This window comes from Fundulus heteroclitus, chromosome 3, assembly GCF_011125445.2.
Source record: "Fundulus heteroclitus isolate FHET01 chromosome 3, MU-UCD_Fhet_4.1, whole genome shotgun sequence".
In the NCBI taxonomy this organism is placed as follows: Eukaryota; Metazoa; Chordata; class Actinopteri; order Cyprinodontiformes; family Fundulidae; genus Fundulus; species Fundulus heteroclitus.
In genome coordinates this window covers 10,166,426-10,188,242 of record NC_046363.1, presented here as the reverse complement: position 1 = coordinate 10,188,242, position 21,817 = coordinate 10,166,426, and the positions used below count along the sequence as shown (strand labels likewise).

Below are 21,817 nucleotides of genomic sequence, written 5' to 3'. Positions count from 1 at the left end.
TGAGGCAAAGCGGCTCCCTCGGAGATCTCGGGCTGAGGCAAAGCGGCTCCCTCGGAGACCTCGGGCTGAGGCAAAGCGGCTCCCTCGGAGACCTCGGGCTGAGGCAAAGCGGCTCCCTCGGAGACCTCGGGCTGAGGCAAAGCGGCTCCCTCGGAGACCTCGGGCTGAGGCAAAGCGGCTCCCTCGGAGACCTCGGGCTGAGGCAAAGCGGCTCCCTCGGAGACCTCGGGCTGAGGCAAAGCGGCTCCCTCGGAGACCTCGGGCTGAGGCAAAGCGGCTCCCTCGGAGGCCTCGGGCTGAGGCAAAGCGGCTCCCTCGGAGGCCTCGGGCTGAGGCAAGGCGGCTCCCTCGGAGGCCTCGGGCTGAGGCAAAGCGGCGCTTACGGTGGCCGGCAGAGCGGAGTCCTCTGGTGGAGGCGGAACCAACTCCTCGGCTACCTCGGGCAGTGACGGGCAACAGGCTTTGGAGGGCGGTGGCGCGCTACAGGCTTCAGAGAGTGGCGCCGGGCCACAGGCTTCAGAGAGCGGCGCCGGGCCACAGGCTTCAGCGGACGCCGAGGTTGGAGGCGGATCCTCCTGGACCTCCTCTTGAGCCTTGACGGACCCTCCGCGCCGGTGGTTTTGCTGTCTTCGCCGGGAGGGGACAGATGAGGAATCCGGGGCAATCTGGGGGGGTGGCAGCTGGCCAGCAGGGCAGAAGGTCGTCTCGGTCACCGTAGAAGAAATCCCACAGCTGGCTCTCCTTGATGCGTGGAGCTCCGCTAGGTGGAACGATGAGCCTCACTCGAGGGGCCAGCTGCGAGTCATGGAGGTGATGACCGAGACGACGAGAGGCTGAGTGGCTTCTCTTCCTGGGTTCCGGGGTAGCCGTAACAACGCCCACGTAAACCACCTGGGGAGTGGAGTCGGTCCGGACGGGTGGCGCAGGGTCCCGGGCGGAAGCCATCTTGGCGTACCTCTCCCTCATCTGGCGTTCGCACATCTCCAAATATGCGAGGATGTCCGGGTCGTCAACTCCTGCAGGTAAGTCCCGCATGGCGCCTGAGTTCACCTTTTGACTGGGCCGTACTGTCAAGGTTTTGTTTACCGATGAACTCAGGACGCACACACGGGATTAAAAGTTTGAGTTTTTATTGAAGGAAGTCTGCTGGGTGGTGAGAGATGAAGACCGGAGGTTCAGGACTGCAGAAGGTCAGGGATGAATGTGATGGCAGGAGCTGACGGCCCGGAGACAGAGAGTCCACACTTGCTAGGTGCTGCTCGGCTAGCAGGCCTCATAGCACTCAGGTTAGCAGTTCATTTGGAGACACCAGGGCACAGAGCTGAGCTTCACCAGGGCGGCTAGTCAGGTTAGCAGAACTTAAGAGGCACCAGGGCACAGAGCTGAGCTTCACCAGGGCAGCTAGTCAGGTTAGCAGAACTTGAGAGACACCAGGGCTCAGAGCTGAGCTTCACCAGGGCGGCTAGTCAGGTTAGCAGAACTTGAGAGACACCAGGGCTCAGAGCTGAGCTTCACCAGGGCGGCTAGTCAGGTTAGCAGAACTTGAGAGACACCAGGGCACAGAGCAGAACCTCTCCAGGAACACACAGTGAACGAACAGTCTTTAGAGTGACTGACAGGACTAACCTTAACAAAAGGAGCAAAACAAAGCTTCCAAGGCAAACCGGGGACTGGCATGGAGAGGTGTGGAATGATGACGGCCCAGTGCTGAACTGAAGGCAGAGGCAGGTTTAAATAGAACACTTCACAGGTGGAAACAGGGTCTGGCTAATTGACTGGTAAATGATAACAGGTGTGACTGACTGCTGAGGAGGTGAAGTGAAAAATGACAAAATAACTGATGACTGAAAACTAACAATAAATAAAGTCAAACCTAACCCAAAAGAGATGAAAAAATGAATATAACAGAAAAACAAAGCCAAACCAAAACTCAACCATGACATATATATTATATTTTTAAATGTGAGAGAACAAACAAAAGTCACAGGGCTAAAGACAAGGACTTAGATTAAAAAATATTTAAAATCAACCATAAATAAGAATATATGTAAAGAAAGAAATTAACCAGTACATTGAATTACTCGCTGATATCCAATAATCACTCTAACTTCACCCCTATGCATTGCCAGATTGACAGTTTTAAGTAGTTCATGCGAAATCATGATTCAACCACAAGTCCCAGAGTTGCTGATGACACTTCCAAGCGTATTGCTGTGAATTCCTCTAAAGAGCGGTCACATGACCGGCGGTCTGTGTCCAGACAGTAGGAAGTGAAAGTGCTACAGCAGCCACAACACAGGTCAGATCTCAAGCGCGGTTTTCCGCTTTACAGAGCAACCGCTTTTCTTGCTTTACTCACAAAACTGCAAAAGGTATTTGAAGACCAATGACATGGGGTTGGATGAAATTTACACTATCTATATATCTATATATATCTATCGATCTATAGATATATCTATATAAATATATAAATCTATATAGATAGATATAGATATACAAATATGTGGATAAAATACACTAATCTGTAGTAGTAGCAGTATAATCTAAAATTCAACACTTTACATGATAATAATTTTTTTGTTTGCTTGCTATTTTACAAAATTACATTTGCCAAGATTTATAACGTCCCGATGTCACTAAAGAAAGTTTATGTCACGATTTTCTTTTTCTGAATTGATCAGAGTGTCAAAGAACCTGTAATTGGTAACCCATCACTTCATGTTTCGGTGGGTTATTTTTATGAGGTGAAACAGACGGCCATTTCCCCATGCCACCCTCTCCAGAACAGGAAAGACCAGAGAGCATGCTACTGAAATATTGCAACATAGGTTTTTCTAAAACTACAGAAACAGTAATCTCTGAACTATTGATTCAAAGTTTATCAATACTCTGATTATCCTAAAAAAAAAAATCATACATAACTTACTGGGCTGTTATGTTGCATATAAATATGAAAAAGAAAATTCTATTGCCGTTAAATTTATTTTGACGCATTTCACACACCTTTACGAGGGGTTTGCACAGAGGATGAAATAATAGATTTTTATAAATTTATACCTAGAAAACCGTGTATTTTTTCTAGCCCATTTGTGCAATCAGAACTTAACTTCAGCATTTGAATCCCTTTCTTTTTCAGGCTCTTAATGAGCTGAGCCTCGGAAGTGATTTGCCATTAAAGGGAGGGACACACTACAGATACCTCTGTTTGATTTTATTTTGGCATCATGTCTGACATCAAGCAGGAGGGGGGAAGAGGCGCAAACTTGGAAGGTTCGACAAAGACAGCAGCAGATGTGGAGGTGTGAAAAAATAAAACTGAAGGGGGAGAGCTATTTGGTAGCAATGAAGAAAGACATAAAAAACTGCCTCTCACTGAGATAGTTGCTCTAAATGAAATACCTGCAGATTGCGTGTTGCTTTGCATTTGCAGGGGTATTCAATTTTAATTAGGGTTTTGGAGACATCTTTTATCAGACTGTCACTAATCTCGCTCATTCCTGTCCGCCTACACCCGTCTTTTTCAAACACACGCACACACACACACGCACACACACACACACACACACACACACACACACACACACACACACACACGCACACACGCACGCACACGCTCACACAAGCACACACACACACGCGCGCATGCATTTCATACCAACACTCACAAATGCAAATTCACTGCCACAAGAAACATAAATAAATATAACAAAAGAAAGACAACAATTTGTCTGATATCCACATTATGAAAAAGGCAATGAAGCGGGCAGAAAAATCGTTCTTCTATTTCATTGTGAAAAAAAACACAAAAACAAAACAAAAAACTATTACCTCTACTTTTTAATTGCATTTTCTTAGGGGCAAAGGTGGTAATTAATTTTGCTCCGGGAGGCGCGTGTGAAGCAATAACAAGAATATACAAAAATGTGTAAAGAGCAATCCTGCCTTCGATTCCCAAATTTTACAATTCATCATGGTTAAACTGGTGGGGGAAAAAAAAAAGCAACACTCACACCAGACAGGTTCCGTGTTGATTTAAAATTTTCACTTAAAATGGTACAAATGAAAGCAAACAAATGATTTTAGGTAAAAAGTGCAAGAAATAAAAAACAAAGCAAAACAAAGCCAATGGGTTATACTTTGAGCATTCCACACACCGTATTTTCACTGTGTATCACTAGAACCATGGCATTCAAAAACAGATAATACAAATATTAAAATTATTTCAATGCAATCACATGAAAACGGGATTTTCCCGTTTCTCGACGTGGCAACTTTTGCCTGTAAAATGTCCTCCTCCGACCTTGTGTTTTATCTGTGTGTGGTGTTGGCTGGCCTGTCTCCCCCTCTTCATTCCTGGCCCCCTTCCATTGTTAGTCACCTAGTTTATTGGCTGGAGCAGCCGTGGCGTACTGGACATCATCTGAAACTACAAACGACAGGATGCAATAAGCTGGAGAATAGCAGCAATCTGAGGAAAGTTCTCCATTCACCAGAGCTCCCTAACTCTCTGTCTTCTTATCCTGGGCAGAAAATAAAAAAATCAATACGGCCTTACAGGGCTTGATAAAAGTGCTGGACAGGGAGAGAAGCAACGCTGGATATAGTAAATTAAAGTGATCAAAATTTTCCAGTCGACTCAGCCTGCAGCCTACATAAACTAACAACCCTGTCTCCACAACTGTCCATCAATACCCCCCCCCCCAAATCCACCCCCACCGCCCGACAATCGCAGCTCTCTTCTTCAGCTTTATTTCTGTCTTTTCACTTGATTGCTTTTATATCGCCGTTCTTTATTTTATTTATGTAAAACAGAAAAATGTTACACATAAAGCACATGGAAATGTGTTTGACTTTCCAGTTTTTCAGTGCAGTGGGATTTTGAAAACATGCCGGTTTCACCAAGTTAACACTTGCTTGCGTTGAGATGATTATACTTAAAGCATATGTTGTGGTAATAGTACGAGGTACATTTTGTATTATTTTTTTATTGTGTATCACGATAAAAACCCTAAATATCACACGGACATTTCACTCTGTATGACTTCAAACTTCACAAACACAAAGCAGAACTACATTTACGAGACAACCGTTACTACTCGGAATAGAGGGACTGGGAGGGGCTGGTGTGTGTGTGTGTGTGTGTGTGTGTGTGTGTGTGTGTGTGTGTGTGTGCAAGGGTGAGGGTGGGGGTTCGGGGTGGGCTGCATTTTAGAAAACAAAGTAAATGCAGTCTGATTTCATAAATGACATTAACAAACAAAAAAAAAAAGACACAACATACTTTATGTTACACAGCATTAGTTTTTGATGACACCAGGGGTTTATAGTTTTCTTTGTTTTTTTACTTGGTCTCATAGTTTTACATCCCTTCCTTGTACATTTAAGGAGCCTAAATTAGGAAATCAATGTGAAACACTGAGCTTTCGTGTCACCTCTGTGTAGTCTGCTTGTGTTTATGATTGTAAAACTTTTATTGGAATTATAAAATGTCACGCCTGACCCCCCCCCCCCCCCCCTTTGCTATTGTTTAAGACTAATGACACATTGCAAGTCCACAGAAAAAAAAAAGAATAGATAAGACTTCACTGACAAATACCAAGAAAGCACATTTGGCTGAAGTATGATGAGGAAGTTTCAACCCGAAACAGGAATCTACACCAACTTGATGCAACAGTCTTGGGAAGCGTACTCTTGCACTCTTTCTCTTGGGTCCTTTTTGGTTAATCCATGCACCAACTATGACTTCTTAACCCCCAAACCGTAAGACCTAACTAGAGATTTACTGATCAGGATTTGGATTTCCTGTCTCCAGTAAAGTTTTGACATGCCAATACCAATTTTGGCCAATTTCCTTAAGAGCTATGACATAAGAAGGAAAATAAACAGCATTTTTTTTGTTTTTCATAGTCTTACTTGAGTAATTATCATGAATGGAGGTGATGTCATGCTGTGTTTTTGAGACAGTTACTGCAAAACTGTTTTTTTTTTTTTATTATTTGCTCAAAGCAAACACTGAAATATTCTAGAGTTGACCATTTAAATTGGAATTAGCATCTCATAAGTTTGCTGAACTTTCTACTCTACTCTCTCACACAACCTCAACCACTTCTCCATGTCCAGGCTGCTGCTGATTTCATTTTAAACTACCGTGAGTCTGAAAATAGCCAGTTTGGTAGAGTTTAGTGTGATATATTCACTAATCCGAAAAATAAAATTTCTGAGGTTTAACATCAATACAGTCAGATTAACATGGGCTAGCCAGATTTGAAACTTTATTAGCTTTTTTCATAGACGATGAAATCAGCACGTCAGATTGTTTAGCATGTTGTAAGGTTGAGCTTGTTAGCTTTTAATTAGAGAAAGCAGAATTTACGTCATTGACTTTTGACACAGTTGATATTAAAGATATGTAGATTATTTTTTTTCTATTTTGAAGTCACGTATCAACTTCATTTTCAGGAATTTAAGGCTAAAGAGCATACACGTTACAATTGGAATTACATTTGGAGCTTGACATCACTGTTTTCAGGCAGCAAAAATGTAAGAAAGACATTTTAAAAACTAAGAGGGATGTTTGACCTTATGTCACGCCCAAGATTATGTCAATTAACACACTTCAAATAACTTTGTAATCCTGAAAACCATTAAGGTCAGATCGTTAGCCGATTATAATGATAATAAGAAGATTAAAGTTAGACAAAAGGTCAGAAGCAGCGTGTTGTTCATACTCAAGTAAGTGAAGTCTCCATAGTAAACAACCCCTTAGTAATGCCTAGTGATGTAAGATACCTCAGTGCAAATAGTATTTGTCATTTATATTATGAATATATGTTTTGTTAATCCTGTGCATTTCAGTATGTGGGTGCATGGTACCTGTTTTGACCTGTTATTGACTGGTTACCTATTCAGGGTATACCTTGCCTCTTACCTTTGACTGCAAGAGACAGGCACAAACTTGCCACAGCATTCCAAGAACTAAGAATTTAATTGAGATAAATTAGCACTGTATAAATTCATCCAATTGCAATCAGGAAAATAACCTCAGTGTATGCAATTGGATGCAAGCTTTGGTGGGATATTATATTTGAAGTATTGAAATTCTCTGGGCAAATAACATATCTGACATGTCAGAGATACTTTTATTGCCATCATTGTACACAAGTTGATGAGTACTGTTAGGCTATATTCACACTGCAGGTCTTGATGCTCAACTTAGATTTTTTGCTGAAATCCGATTTTTTTTTTAGGTGGCCATTCGCAGTACTATTAAATGTGGCCGTCATCATTCTGCTGTCTGAATGGTTCACGACTGCAAAGCGACCTGCAGATAACAGAAGGAGACGTCACAAAGCAGCGCACTGTTTGCGGAAGTAATGGTGAATGTGATTGTTTCTAGACGTGTTCAATAAAGTATTGTCCAAAAAAAACCCAAAAAACTCAGAGATAGGCTGGCGTCTCTGCTTGTTATTATTAAAAGGCTCTTGAGCAATGGGAGCCAATAATATTAAGACTATATCATAGCGAGGCTAAATAAGGTAAAAAGAAAGCGGCACAGCTATTAATAGTCTTCTATGGAGCACTAACTGCTACTACAGTGTTTGGATGTTTAGTGAACCAGCAGAGAGATACGAATGACGGATAAAATGCGACATGGCCGTTCAGACAGCAGACGGTTTGAAAGAAATCCAATACGTATCCAAATTAGGCTACGTTCACACTGCAGGTCTTAATGCTCAATTCCGATTTTTTTGTGAATTCGGATTTTTTTGCGTGGTCATTCACATTTCCAAATATATGCGACTTGTATGTGATCTCCTGTGTGAACTGAATGCGTTCAACCTAACTGTCTTGCATGCGCACTCGAGGACGCGATGACGTCACACGTAGCAAGCGTCCTCAGTGTTTGCGGAAGTAAACATGGATTATAATGCTGGCGCGCATTTTGCGGTCTTTAATTTATTTTCTAACCGGAGCTTTCCGTCCATTGACCGCTCTTATCATCGTAGTCCGCTATGGGTGTCGTCTTTCTTCCTGCTTCTGCATAGCAGGACGCACAATAGTGACGTTTGTCGAGTATCAATGACGTACAGGTCGGATAAATGCGACCCGGCCCCACAGACACAGGTCGCATTTGAAAAGATCAGATACGTATCGTATTCAGGACCACATATCCAAGCGGCCTGGGTCGCATTTGAAAAGATGAGATACATATCAGATTCAGGACCACATATCCAAGCGGCCTGGGTCGCATTTGAAAAAATCCGATCTGTGTTGTTCAGACTGTCATGAAAAGATCAGATACAGGTCACGTATGGGCAAAAAAATCGGCATTGGGTCACTTCAGGCTGCAGTGTGAACGTAGCCTTAGTACTACACATGGAAGTGTCACAAATCAGAGTTTTTGGTGAAAAGATCGGAATTGGGCCGTTCACACTGCCGTGAAAGAGACAGATATAGGTCGCATATGGGCAACAAGATCGGATTTGGGTCACATTTCCTGGCAGTGTGAACGTAGCCTAAGTGGCAAAGAGGTTAATAATCTCAAAGAGTAGGGAGGACATTGTGATAAAAGAAAAGAGAGAAGAGTCAAGAAAATTTCAGTTAATTATAACCTATTTCATTTCTGTAATATTAAGGGATAGTGTGGCACTTACATGGTTTCGTCATATAGTCCCAGCTCTAAAATAAATATGGCAATATACCATTCAAATCTGATATGTTAGGATGCTTTGTTACTGAATTATTCTGGGATCTTAAACACCTCATAGCCTTTCATGCCAGTTAGCAAGCCAGTTATAAATTTAAAGCTGATGTTGCCAATCTAGTCACCCAATGCATTCATTTAATACAGACAACAGAAAGTTTCAAAATGATCCACTCAGATAATTTTACATGACCTAAAGTCTGTTGTTAGCCAAGTACACATCACAATCTGATATACGCTACGTGCTTTGCGACAAATTTGTCCCTCACTCAATAATAAAAATAAGTATATCATCTGCATATATTAAGAAATGCTAGCAGAAAAAGATCCAGAATTTGGATTTCTTTTAAAGTAGCTCATCTAAAACCTCGTGCTCAGGATTCCTATTTCTAACCTAAGACTTAGTCTTTACGAGTCTTAATTTTTTTAATCAACGTCACTGTTAATATTTGGCGCTCTGTCCGAAGCAGTTTTGGTCCCTTGTTTGGTGCTGAGCATCCAACTTCAGAACCATGCGAGCTACTATGTTTTTTTGTTAAAAACAGATTTAATCTGTTGTTTGAAACAGAGTGCTCTGGCAGACACGCTAATTTAATTACAGTAATTCTGGTAGCAGCTGACTCACTTTACTTATGCTTGGCTCATGCCAGCCCAAGGCACGGCCCTCATCGGCACCTTGTCCATCTAGCAGTAAGAAGGGATTAATAGGGATTGCCTAATCCCGTTTAGACTCATGGTGTGTGAACTTTATCACACAGCTAAACTTCACACCGATAACAGCAATTTGACAGCATCTCTGTGCTGAATACAAAAATGTCCCTGGTAGATTCATTGACGAAGTCAAACCTATTTGGATTGCATATGATCAGATAAATATGTCACATTTCACAGACCTTTTTTTTAAAAACTCAGAATAAAAAAAAACATATTTCTTCCAACAAAAAAATAAATAATTTGCAGGCAAGATATTCAGAATTTCTTGAATTCTAACTATGTTGTATATCTTTCTATGATTGTGCTGCTTGACAGCCACTACGTATGACCACGCCCAACTCACGGCAAGGTTGATTAAGCTGAACTCCGTTGCATGTTTGTGCGAGCGCTGCCCGCGTGTGCCACTGGGTGACACTGGACGTGCGTGTCAGGAATCGGCTTAAAAGAAACACCATCCACTTGGACCTTCCTTGCCGTGACCTAATATCCTGTTGACCCAAGTTAGACAGCAGACAGCCTTGAGACACTTAAATCCAGCCGCAACCCAGAGCAACCCGCATATGTCCGGTCAGTTCACATCAAGGGGGACCGGGGGACCTTCCAGGCCTTCTGCCAAAAAAAAAAGGAGCTGCAGAGCCCTCCTGACTGGTCTTCAGCTAATAGTGTAACATTACACCCATCTTCAAGCCAGACACAGTATTGTGTTTCCTGACAGACAAAATGACTGGAAAATGCATGTCAGGAATAAACAACCACGCAATCATTTCTGCACACTAAATAAGTAAAATGTTAGTTTAAGGGAAACTACTGTATGTTTTAGTTGAGATAAATTGTGTGGTGAAGAAGGTATGTTTGAAGATTACAAGTCAAATGCACCAGTTGAGCAGATTAACACTGAATCCAATTTATCAAAAGGTCTCAATGAGTTATTAGCGATACAAATCCCGATTGTCAAACTGAAAATTTCTAGAGCTACCGGCTCTATTTCAAAAAGCAAAAGGATTCTATTTAATCCATTTAATAAGCTTTAAACAGTTCTATGCTTAATACATGAAACTTTAGCATACATTTTTCCCCATACAATGAAAACATTTCTGTTGGATTAATAGCAATAGAAATTACACACAGCGTTATTACAACGTGTTCTCGGTGTTACCTTTACTGTCGAGGCAGGGTACAGTGTGTCATCGTACATTTAGTGGTTTTGCAGTAAATTCAACTGCACCAGATGAAGGGTTAACACACTTTGACTGTGTGTGTTCAGTCTTTGTATACTTAAGCTTTTATTCACTGAAGTTTTGAAATGTTCTTGACATTTTTGAAGGGTAGGTAGAAAAAGCTCAAGCTTTGCCCTGTAACTTTTTGGCCAGCGTTTGTTGTATTACACCGAGAGTATGATATGTGTAGTTTAACAGGGAAATTACTAAATTCACAACTATTGATTACTGTACTGTACAGCATGGAACTCTGGAGTTAATAATTTCTATGCTAAAAGTACCTTCTTATTCTAAGTAGTAAACTGTATTATCTGTTTACATTATATTACTGTTTCTTTGCAATGCATTTTGGAAGACTTCTAAGAAACCATGGCCATGACTCCATTTTGAAATGCAATCTAATTCATCCAATAATTAGCTACAGGCATCTTCTCCTCAGCTATGGAGTTTTATTATCTGCTCCATATATTTAAATGTATTTTTGGTTACATTGTGTCCCGCCAATATATCTGATTTACAGTTACTTCAATGCGTTTCTGGAACACCATTAGCTGCCGTGTTTGGGTTATTTTTGCACAACATTAAATTAGTTGTAGATGCTTCCTGTATGCTGGTGAGCAGTTCAGGGAAGCAGCTATTAAACCTTTGCACACGATCATTACGCGGCCACAAGTATGAAGATTAGGATAACTAAATTTAGTGTTGAAAGAGATCGCCTGTGCCATATGTCGTTTCAGTTGCGTTCCGCTGTGAAATGGATCTAAAACGTGCGATTAACGGGAGCTTCCTTTGTAATCTGTAACAGTTCTGCCCTCTAATCCAGCGCATGATGTCAGGTAGAGATTGTCCGCCTGCACGGTCTGCAGCAGGTACTGCTGAAGCTTAACTCCGGCCCTGTACCGACCGTGATCGATTAGTTTGTTGCCATGTAAACGCAAACGTCCATACCTCCCCTATGCAGTACATAAATACACACACATACAACTGTGTGCACACATTAAACACACACACACACACACACACACACACACTGGGTTGATTTTAAAGGGTCCTCAATCACAGCTAAACAACTGACTGATCAATGGCAGAAATGAGTAACAGCTTAGAGTGTTAACAGGCCTGCTTTTGTCAGTTGCTTTATTTTGATCCATTTTTATCACAGAACATATTTCTCTCAGTGTTAGAAGACTGCGAGCTCCACTGAGGTATTAATTAAAATCTAAATACTAAATATTGATTGATACCTTATCAGGGCACAGCAGTTGGTCTGCAGAGTATTGATCCAGCCTGTGATTTATTATCATATTTAAGAAAAATCATTTTGGGTGATTATACGAGGTAATGGATTTTTTTTTTTTTTTTTTGGCAAGGGTGTAATTCTTTCTTTTCCCCCCCCCCCTTTTCTTTGTGTGTCGTGTTTGCTATGCTAAGGATTGAACAGATTTCTCAATCGCATTCAGAGATCACTGATATCCTTAGAACGGTTTCCCCCTCCCCCTGAGTTCCCCTTTCAGTCCTTTCTGACCCTGTTGGAGCGGAAGCTCGCTCACGAGAACGATCCGGGCACTTGTCATCGGGAATAATGGCTATTGGGATTACCTTTTTAATCACAACAAAGATTAACAGATGGTATGAGAGCAGTTATTAGCAAGCATCTTGCGCTCATCAAATCAATAAGATGATTTGTAATCACGCTGTTGGAGCGAGGGAAAAGGGAGCCGAGGATGTTCCCAGTGAAAGATCCTGGCAATCAGAGGCTACTGTGTAGCAATTACCTCTCCACCAAATAGGTGCTCTTCCTCCGCTGGCTGGCAGCCCTCCAAAACACACGGCAGACTGATAGCAACACAGGGCATTAACACGGCAAAACACAAAAACACAGCGTGGGTAGCCTTGTATTTGATCAGGTGTTGGGTTGCTCTGTGATTTCATTTCACTTTGCGCCTTTTAATTTGCCGGACTTCTCCTTGTAGTCGAGGGGGAAAATCTAAATGTTTACACATGCTGTCGCTCACTACAAAAGGCCGTATAGCTCATTAGCCAGAAGCCATAAATAAGTCAGTCTGGGGACAAAGAGGGATGGCTATAGAAACTACAGAGAAAAGGCTTCCCTGTACAAATATTTCTCCCCTGGAGACAGAGGCAGCGAGAGATAGAGAAGAGCCAAATGTCCGTTGACACGCCGTAGCATCTAGTACAGTAAAGCTCAGCAACGTAAGATCCCCTCACGGCAATCAAGCCTTTTGCTTTGTTCGTCTCAATCTGCTTGGTTACTCAGAAACAGCACATTGTTCTCTGAAAACACTTGCCTTATGACTGGAAGGCCAATTTCCTTTTTTTTTCTGTTTGTCCGTTTTAAGCAGAATTACTGAAATACAATGCTTAGATTTGCTTTAAAAGTCCAGCTAAAGGGAGACTTAATCCAACCTGTAAGTGCTCTAGTTAATTTACCGTAGATCCAGATGTCAGAGTAGAATGTCCTTCTATCTCGGTTTAAGCACAAGTATCCCTCTGAGACAGCTCAAGTATGTTTCAGGCAGATATTTTTACATATCTCAATAACTAACATTTTTGTCATTATTATATTACTACACAGTATATTTAACTTGTCTTTGAACATTAAAACTCATTTAAACAAAGCCTAATTTTACCGGATGCATATTTTCATGATTTCAAAATAGGATTGAAGGTAAATCCTGTCTTCGGGTATACGTGTTACAAAATTCTGTAACAAAATCAGAATTGGTTTAATTTTTACACCATAAAACAAAATGTAGTTTTCATATGCCCTCTACTTTAGCTGCGTGTATTTTAATTTTTTTTTTTCAGTCAGGTGAAAGTTTAACTCTAATTGCTGCTTTTACAGCTTCCAGGCCTTTTACATCAGACCTATCATTGGTGGCATTGTATTACTGGAGCTAATAGGAACTGCTGAACCAAAAACAAGACCAAAAAATGGCTAACCAGCATCTCAGGAGAGAAATGCTGATATAATTTACCTGAGCTACACTAGGGACCTTTATAAAAACTGAATAGTTTTTTATCTACATTTTTTTCAGTCTTGTTTTCAAACATGTTAAATTATAATTTTCCAAATGTGGCCAGCTGAGACCCATATTTCTCTGAAAACGTGAAAGTGGAAGACAAGAAGGCCCTGCAGAGGATAGTGTGGGGAGCTGAAAAGGTCATTAAATTGTCCTCAGCCTCTGTGCAGGAAATATGTCCGAGCTGCTCTTCACACCCTCTCTGTGACCTTTGAGATCTCCTGATCTCCAAAAGTAGCATTGAGGTTCAGAACCAATAGACTGCTCCACAGCTTTCTGTCTGAGGCAATTACAACTCCGACCTACGTTAAGATTGTACACAATAGAGTTTAGGAATTGTTTCAGATGTTTTCTGTTTTTTTTTTTTTTTTTTTTTTTACGTCTGTGCTTTATCGATGTAAAACCACGTACACTAATTTGTTGAATGATCCCAGAGAAAACATGTGATTTTATTGTAAACGACTAATAAAATAACAATAAATTAATTTAACTTGATTAACTCAACACCTCATAAAAATGTTTAGAATTCCCTTAGACAAACGCTCATAAACTGTCCATTAGCAAAACAATTTCTACAAACAAGTTAAAAGGTTAGCACATATTTTTTTTTTTTTTTTTTTTTTTACAGTCCCTCTCATCGGGGAATTAAGTGGTGTTGCAGCACGGACAGTGTCTCCTCTCATGGCACACACAGCCACCGGCACACACCTGTACTTCTACACTGTCAGACAGTGTAGATGTGCACTTACCAGGATTAAGCATGGCGAATGGTGCCAAAACAGTGACAGTATGAAGTAACCGATGCTGTTTAAAAATTCAAGGGCCTCCATTGAACAGACACTGTAGCACACATATTCCTGGGCCAGAGATCCCCGCAGCACACCGGTTTGACTGCCTGCCTCCTCCTCTACCACCTCCACTACTAGCAGCACATCTGGTCACAAACCCAGTTCCTCTGGCATGGTAGAGTAACTGGCATGGCAGTGAACGGTTGAAGAAAAACTTTCAACAGCAGTGACTTTAAAACTTGTGTTTTTTTTTATATGATCACATTCATTTAAACATGCAAAAAAAAAAAAAAAAAAGATACATTCCCAGTCCTGTACACAGGGACATCCCCTCACACTAATACTAACACACATACCCAGAGTCACTTGTGAAGTGGCTAATATCTTCTCAAGGTCAAACCTGACAAGGAATTCCAATTAGATTAAGTGTCATCAGTGAGGCTTTAGTCCTTTTGTGCTCATTGTTCTTGGAAATGGATGTAGAGCCTGAAATGACCAAATTGTTTGTGCCACATCTTCCACCGTCAGAGTGTTTGGCCTGGTTTATACGATGGACGTTTGATGCAGTGTCTGCAACTTAAGTGTCAATGAATGTTAATTTTCCTACAATAATGCGTGTACAAGACGTTTCTGAAGCACCTTTGACTCATACAACTTTCACTTTAAGGATTTTTGTGATTGCATGGAGATCATCTTTACATATCTAAACCTTAAGTCGGAGGCTTTCTTTAGAAATAGTAAAAAAAACTATCTCTCTCTCTCTCTCTCTCTCTCTCTATATATATATATATATATATATATATATATATGTGTGTGTGTGTGTATATATACATATATATGTATATATACATATGTGTGTATATGTGTGTGTGTATATATATATACACACACACACATATACACATATGTATATATATATATATATATATATATATATATATATATATATTATATATGCTCATATAGATAGATAGATAGATAGATAGATAGATAGATAGATAGATAGATAGATAGATAGATAGATAGATAGATAGATAGATAGATAGATAGATAGATAGATAGATAGATAGATAGATAGATAGATAGATATGACTACAGTTCATTTTCACACTTAGCCTGTTTGCAGACACATCCACTGAAGCAGCAGCCTCATCGCCGTGTCATCTATCGTTTACTGCTCTGCCTCTCTCACTACATTTGACACATAGTCCTTTGGTGGCCGCAATGAGCGTTTTGTCATCTCGTCTAAAGTGCCAACTCGATGTCCAATTACGCCCCAGTGACTAATTTAATCACAGTAGCAACAGAAATGACTTGATTCAATTCGTTTCACTTATTCCCGTTCGGGCCAGTCGGATCAAATTTGACTCATCTCAGGTACAGGCTGCCTGTCACTTTGTATCTCAGGGCGCCTTGGCTGAAGCGAGATAAGCATGCCCTGATATGGTGAATAATATAATTTCTGGTTAAGCTCTTAGAGAGATTCAAATGACTCCCACTAGATGCTGAGTCAGTGATCTATGGGAGAGTAAAACACTCCACTTTCAGTCCAGGCTGACAGCCACTTGCCACTTAGTAGAGCCCCAGCTACAATAATCATTACTAATTCATGCTGTCCACAATTATGTATCAGATTTTGTGCATCTTACATATTTAACCGAGAGATGTGTGGCAAAGTGCAAAGCTACAAACCGCCTGGAAAAAATGACACACTGTGTTGGTTAGTCAGGCAGCTTCTACACACCCTTTTTTTTTCTTTACCCCAACATGTTAGTTAATGCTACTGGAGGAGACGGTGGGTGGATTTACTCAAACACTGGGTGAAAAATGTGGCGCAGTTTGTTTGGTTAGAGAAAAAAGTAGAAATTGTAAAATAGTACTTTTAATATTGAAAGCGTCAGTGGGTTGTGTTAACAATTTTTGTTCACTTAAGTCAAAAAAATTATAGCAAGGTTAGCTAGCAATAGCTTTATGCTTTTGTTCCACATTCACACTTTGACTAATGAATTATTCAACAACTCAGTATAGGCATGGATTTCTTTTTATTTTCCAGGTTTATTTGGCGAATATGAGCTACAATCTCCTTGGCAACTTTGCCATGAATTATCAATCAATCATCAAAACTTTATTTATATAGCAGTTTTCATACAAATTGCCATGCAAAGTTCTTCGCAGAGTAAAAATAAGACAAATCCTCACCCGCATGATCCCCTTAAATAAGTCAAACTGCCCTGTTTAAATCTCTGTAAGGATTATGGATCATGGATGTACGCAATGAAGAACTTTCTTGTTGAATAACAGGAGCAAAGCAGCCAAGGAGGAGGCTTTGCATACACTTTTTTAATCTTTAACCTGTCAGATAGTGCAGGGAAAGTAGTGCTAGCTATGTTCTGCACTCACATAAAGACAATATAGGCAGCTTTTTTAATACTGTGTTGTATAATGAACATGAATTATGTCATTTAAACGTAGTTGCTTGTCATTAATATTCGACATTATGAGATTTTTTTTATCTTATTCTTTTATTTTTACATCTGATCATTTATATTGCAAAATTAAGTCCAACATGAATCATGTTTTTAAGCCCGATTATAACTGTTTCCATAACCTTGGTTCATGTTAAACATTTTTAACACGAGATCAGTCTGTAATTCAACCAAACTGGGTCGTTTTTTATCTCAAAGGGAAAGCTTGTCACACTATAGTTTGCAATTTCCCTGAACATTACAACAGTTCACTGCTAAAATGTATCATTATGAAAACAATCCGCAAAGAGATCTAAGGCTATCCTATTTGTCATTTTTCAAATACTTTAAACACAATTTCAAAACTGAACAGTTCTTTTAAAGTAAATCCCAAAAATTAGATTTTTTTAAAATTGTTCTTGAACATTTTACAAAAATCCGACTGTAACAAATGCTAACACATGTTAAGTCAAAAAAACTCCAGGGGTTTTCTATTATTTCGCCAGTTGTGTACTGTAATCGTAAAGTAGTACCTACAAGGGAATTTTTTTCAGTAAATACTTCAGCCTATAAAAGCCTGTTGAATATCTGAAACTGTTTTGGATCCGCATGGGGCAATTGTAATATTTTTAAATGCCTTAATAACCCAGTTTGTAACTTGTTTCAAAGTGCAGATAATTTAAAAATTCACAACGGCTTTTTATCAAATCCCTCCCCGTGTGCTTTTATAAAAGTTATCCTGGCCCAACCATGTTAATTACCACCAAGGAAATATCAGCTCTATAAATCATAGGACTTATAGTCCTAGTAATCAAGTTCAGGTAATCCTACAGAAGGACGAGTAGCTACAGCTATTACTAGAAGATAGGTGAGTTTAATCTTGGCTTGCAGAGTAGTTATGAAGTGTCGATAAGGCGCGACACAAGAGGAACAGGAGATAATAACAAGCAACTATATACTGGGACAGAGAAATTAATATTAATAAGGGAAACGTCCCCAGCTGTCTGATTGGTGCAGATGTTGCTCCGGGGCGTGCGCCATAGGCTGCTTCGGTAGCCCGCGGTGTGCGTGCGTGCGCTTACGCGCGCGCCCGTGTGTATGTGTTGCGGCGCCGAAAAGATTTCTGATTGGTCGCTTACGCAATCCTCCGATTATGATTTTTTTTTTTTTTTCATGCTGCGCAACTTCAACCGTCATATCAAATGCTCCCTCACTCCTGAGAACACGCATAATATCAAGTCCCGCGACGGGCGTCCCGTGTGTTAAATGTTAAAACAATCCACCCCACCTACGGAGCAACAGAGAGAGAAAAAAAAAGTAAGGAATGTAAATTTTCATTTACCCTCTTGGCGTCCTGCTCCGTGCCCGGCCTCCCTCCGCTCTCCATCCGCAGTGGAAGACAGCCTCAGCCTCGGAGAGCAGAGGAGAGGAGCTGTTACGCACGCCCGCCACTACACTTTTACGATGCATAGAGGGCCAAGCCGCGCAGGCTTTTTTTTTTTTTTTTTTTTTCTTACCTTGCCGCACAGATCCAGAGGGGGTGAAGTGGTTTTAACAACGGATGTTTGGGAGATTACGCGTTCCTCTTCTCTCCCACCCTCCTTGCCTCCCACCCCCCCCCCCCCCCCCCCCCCTCACCTCCTCCTCCAGCAGCAGCAGCAGCAGCAGCGTTGGCGACTCTCTCTCGTTGAAGAGTGAGTGGCCTCGTTGGGGCAAGCCAAACAGTAAGCCGCATCCGGTACCGACAGCATCATTAAACGACGTTTTAGTTTTACTTTCCCCGCTGCTGTCGGTGCTGAAAATGTGCAAACCTAATTCATCATTACTGGCAATAGACGCTTTCTTCTCGTTCACTGTAAAAAAAATAAATAAAAAAAATTCTACAATTTACCCAAGATGTAACAGTTTTATTTGGGCAATATTTCTGGGAACCGCCAAATAAATAAATGAATTAAACAGATTTTAACCAGCTTTTAAGAAGTACTTATTTCATAAAATTACTTAAATTCTAACTGACTGTTAATATTATTTTGGTTTGTTCTAATAAGTTCAAAAGAAACAACAAATGAAAGCAGATGTTAAGCAGGATTTGCGATGGACTCATTACACTTTACTGAAATAGTGACAACGCATAACAATACGTCCAGCACATGGTTGATGATACATAACAATAGGTCTGTGAGAAAAAAGATGAAACTTCTCCAAACGTTTGGAAAAAGTGAGAATCCCATCATCGTTTGTTTTCTAGTAGATTAAAGGTATAGTGTATTCTTTTAAAGAAGTCCAATTCAGGTTTGACTGGTCTTAACATAGCTTCTCTGAGTGTAATGCCATTTCGCAGAGTAAAGATTTCACAATTTAAATGCAATTTAAGGAATGGCTTTTCAGTGTATCACACTCTTCAGGCTTAGTCACTATAGACTTTTTTGATGTTAAGCAATGGAATATCAGATGAAATCCAGACACAATGAAAACTGTGCAACAGTCATGTGGTTAAGAACTAATACGGTGCTACAAAGCAGTTTCAGATTTGTTGTGTTTTTAACGCCCGTCGGTTAGACAGCCATGTTTTTTTTGTGGGGGTTTTTTCCCACCGTGCCCACACAGTCTGTTGTATCTTGTCTGTACCTTTCACAAGTCTTGTTTCTACCCTATTCATAATGCTGCCAGATAAAGGATTTAAAAGTGGTGGAAGGTTTGTCAGCAACATAGCGGCACTCCGTTGTTAACAAGGCAATCTTAGAACTACTTCCTCTTACATTTCAAAATAAGAGTCTCAAGCATAAATAGTAAGCGTCTAGCTTGCAGCACATACCGTTATATTTGGGGCTCATAATAATAGCTTAAAGTCATTCTGCCTGACTTCGTCACTTTCTGACACTTTGTGAGACAGACTTCAGTTTGACAAAAAATGGGATTTCTTAGTCACGTCCATACACCTTTAGTATAAATCTTTTTTTTATAAGGTGGAATATAAAATGTTTCTCTGACAACATGTGCTAAGATGTGGCGATTGTTGGCTACAGCAGCGTCGGGGTCGTGAACGCCGGCTAGCCAGCGAATTTGACTTTAGCATTAGCACTATCACAAAACTAGTTAAAGCTGAATGCAAACGTACATTCTAGCTGCAACGCATAAACTTCCTGCATAAAAGGCAATTCGTTTTTTTAACGAGTTGATTATTTTATTCACAATTAAACCCAAAAAACACATACCAGCATCAGCATACTCTGTGACGTAGTTGGTGGAAAAGATAAAAAGGGACTGAACCATCATTTGTGGACAATTTCTATTTGACATTTTATAGCAGTTTTATTTATTTATTTATTTTTAATTTATTACTAAAACAGCACAGCTTGTTTGTGAAAGTTTTACTAAAAATTCTGGAATTTTATCGGCTAAAATTAAATAGCCTAAAAAAAATATTTTTTATAGTGTACGTGAATTTGTTACATTCCAAGCAGGATAAAACCTTCTCCCAATAGTTTTCCCTGGAGTTTTTGGATCTCCCCCAATCTATGCCCCTCCTCCTATGTTTCTGTAGTCTACCCCGGATTAAAATGGCACCCAGACTTAAATGGCACCTTCCTCCGTTTCCCCTTCCCCTTCATCATCAGCAAAATAAAGATTAAGCCTATACGGAGGAGATTGTAAGGGCTCTCCCTCTCAGAGGAACAGGGATCTTCATTCTGCTGCCTTTGTGATGATATTGATGATGATGATGGCCAAGTGGACAGTTTGATTTTTGTGCGGTGAGCTAGTTATAAAGAATCAATATTATATCAAGGGGGGTAACTTTGGTGATAAAGGACTCCGGCCACCGTGGCTATTCATCATAAGTCTGTAGCAACCAGATAGGTCAAAAGAAATTATATTGCTCTAAAGAGTGTGTCTCCTTATCTCCCGGTACCAGAGGGAGTGGAGGACATGCCGATCGATACAGTATAGCTGCCGTGGACTCCTTGCAATTATCAATAGCTGATTTTGTCTTCCCGGGGCTGCATCTATTAATACCAGATAATAACACCCTCATGGACATTTACTTCCGAGGGGATGATGAGAGAAAAAGTAGGAGTAAAGTTTGGTCTGCAGGCCGACCTTGTTGTCAACAGATTTGTCTCATATGAGGTGCACACGGGGCAATAGGCGTCAAGCAGACAACGGGGACAAGGAGGGAAGCTGAAAAAGGTGAAGCTGAAGGCTTACACTCATATAACCACAGGCACAAGCTGGTTGAAAAGACGTAAAAAAAAAGAACCAAAACAACAGGACATCGCCTGCCTTCAGTCCGGAAATGCCATAAAATGTCTAAAGTATGGCTGAAACACTGCAGGTTAAATGCGGCTAACGAAGCATTTCACATTTCAACTATATTTTTTACAGTGTTTAGACACAAGGCAATGTGGTGTATTCAATGAAAGTTTGCTCAGAGTCTGCGTTCCATTATGTCTCGACTAAACTTGGACAATAACTGCTATGATCAAGGAATTTTTCAAAGATATGTCTAAAATATTCTAATTGCTTGCTGGTTTGTTTTTTCATATATATATATATATATATATATATATATATATATATATATATATATATATAAATATATATATTACCTTTGTGTGTATTTTCTTGCTTTTATTTACTTTCACTTTGCTGCTGGTACACCTGAATTCCTCCAGTGTGGGACAATAAAGATGCTTCTATTCTATTCTAGTTTATTCTATTCTGGGGGGAAAAGACGTTGTGCTAGGAGGGACTGTTTTGACATTGTAAACTCTTTTTTTTTTTTTGTGGGTGAAAGTCTGACAGTAATATGTTTATAACATGTATTTCATATTAATCATGAAAATAAGACTGGGTAATGCTTCAGATCTTTGCAACTTTTTTGTCA

The 21,817-nt window shown here is 40.3% G+C and overlaps 1 long non-coding RNA gene across 2 annotated transcripts in view; it reads right to left on the bottom strand.

The window, feature by feature from the left end:
- Positions 1-18,544, bottom strand: part of LOC110369167 — a 42,035-nt gene extending 23,491 nt beyond the window's left edge. The window contains exons 1-2 of one of the 2 annotated variants that reach the window (XR_004928743.1): positions 18,450-18,544; positions 18,275-18,342 (exon numbers count right to left, since the gene is read on the bottom strand). This is a non-coding gene — a long non-coding RNA (uncharacterized LOC110369167). The other variant, XR_004928741.1, reaches the window with a different exon arrangement.
- Between the last annotated feature and the right edge of the window lie 3,273 nt (positions 18,545-21,817).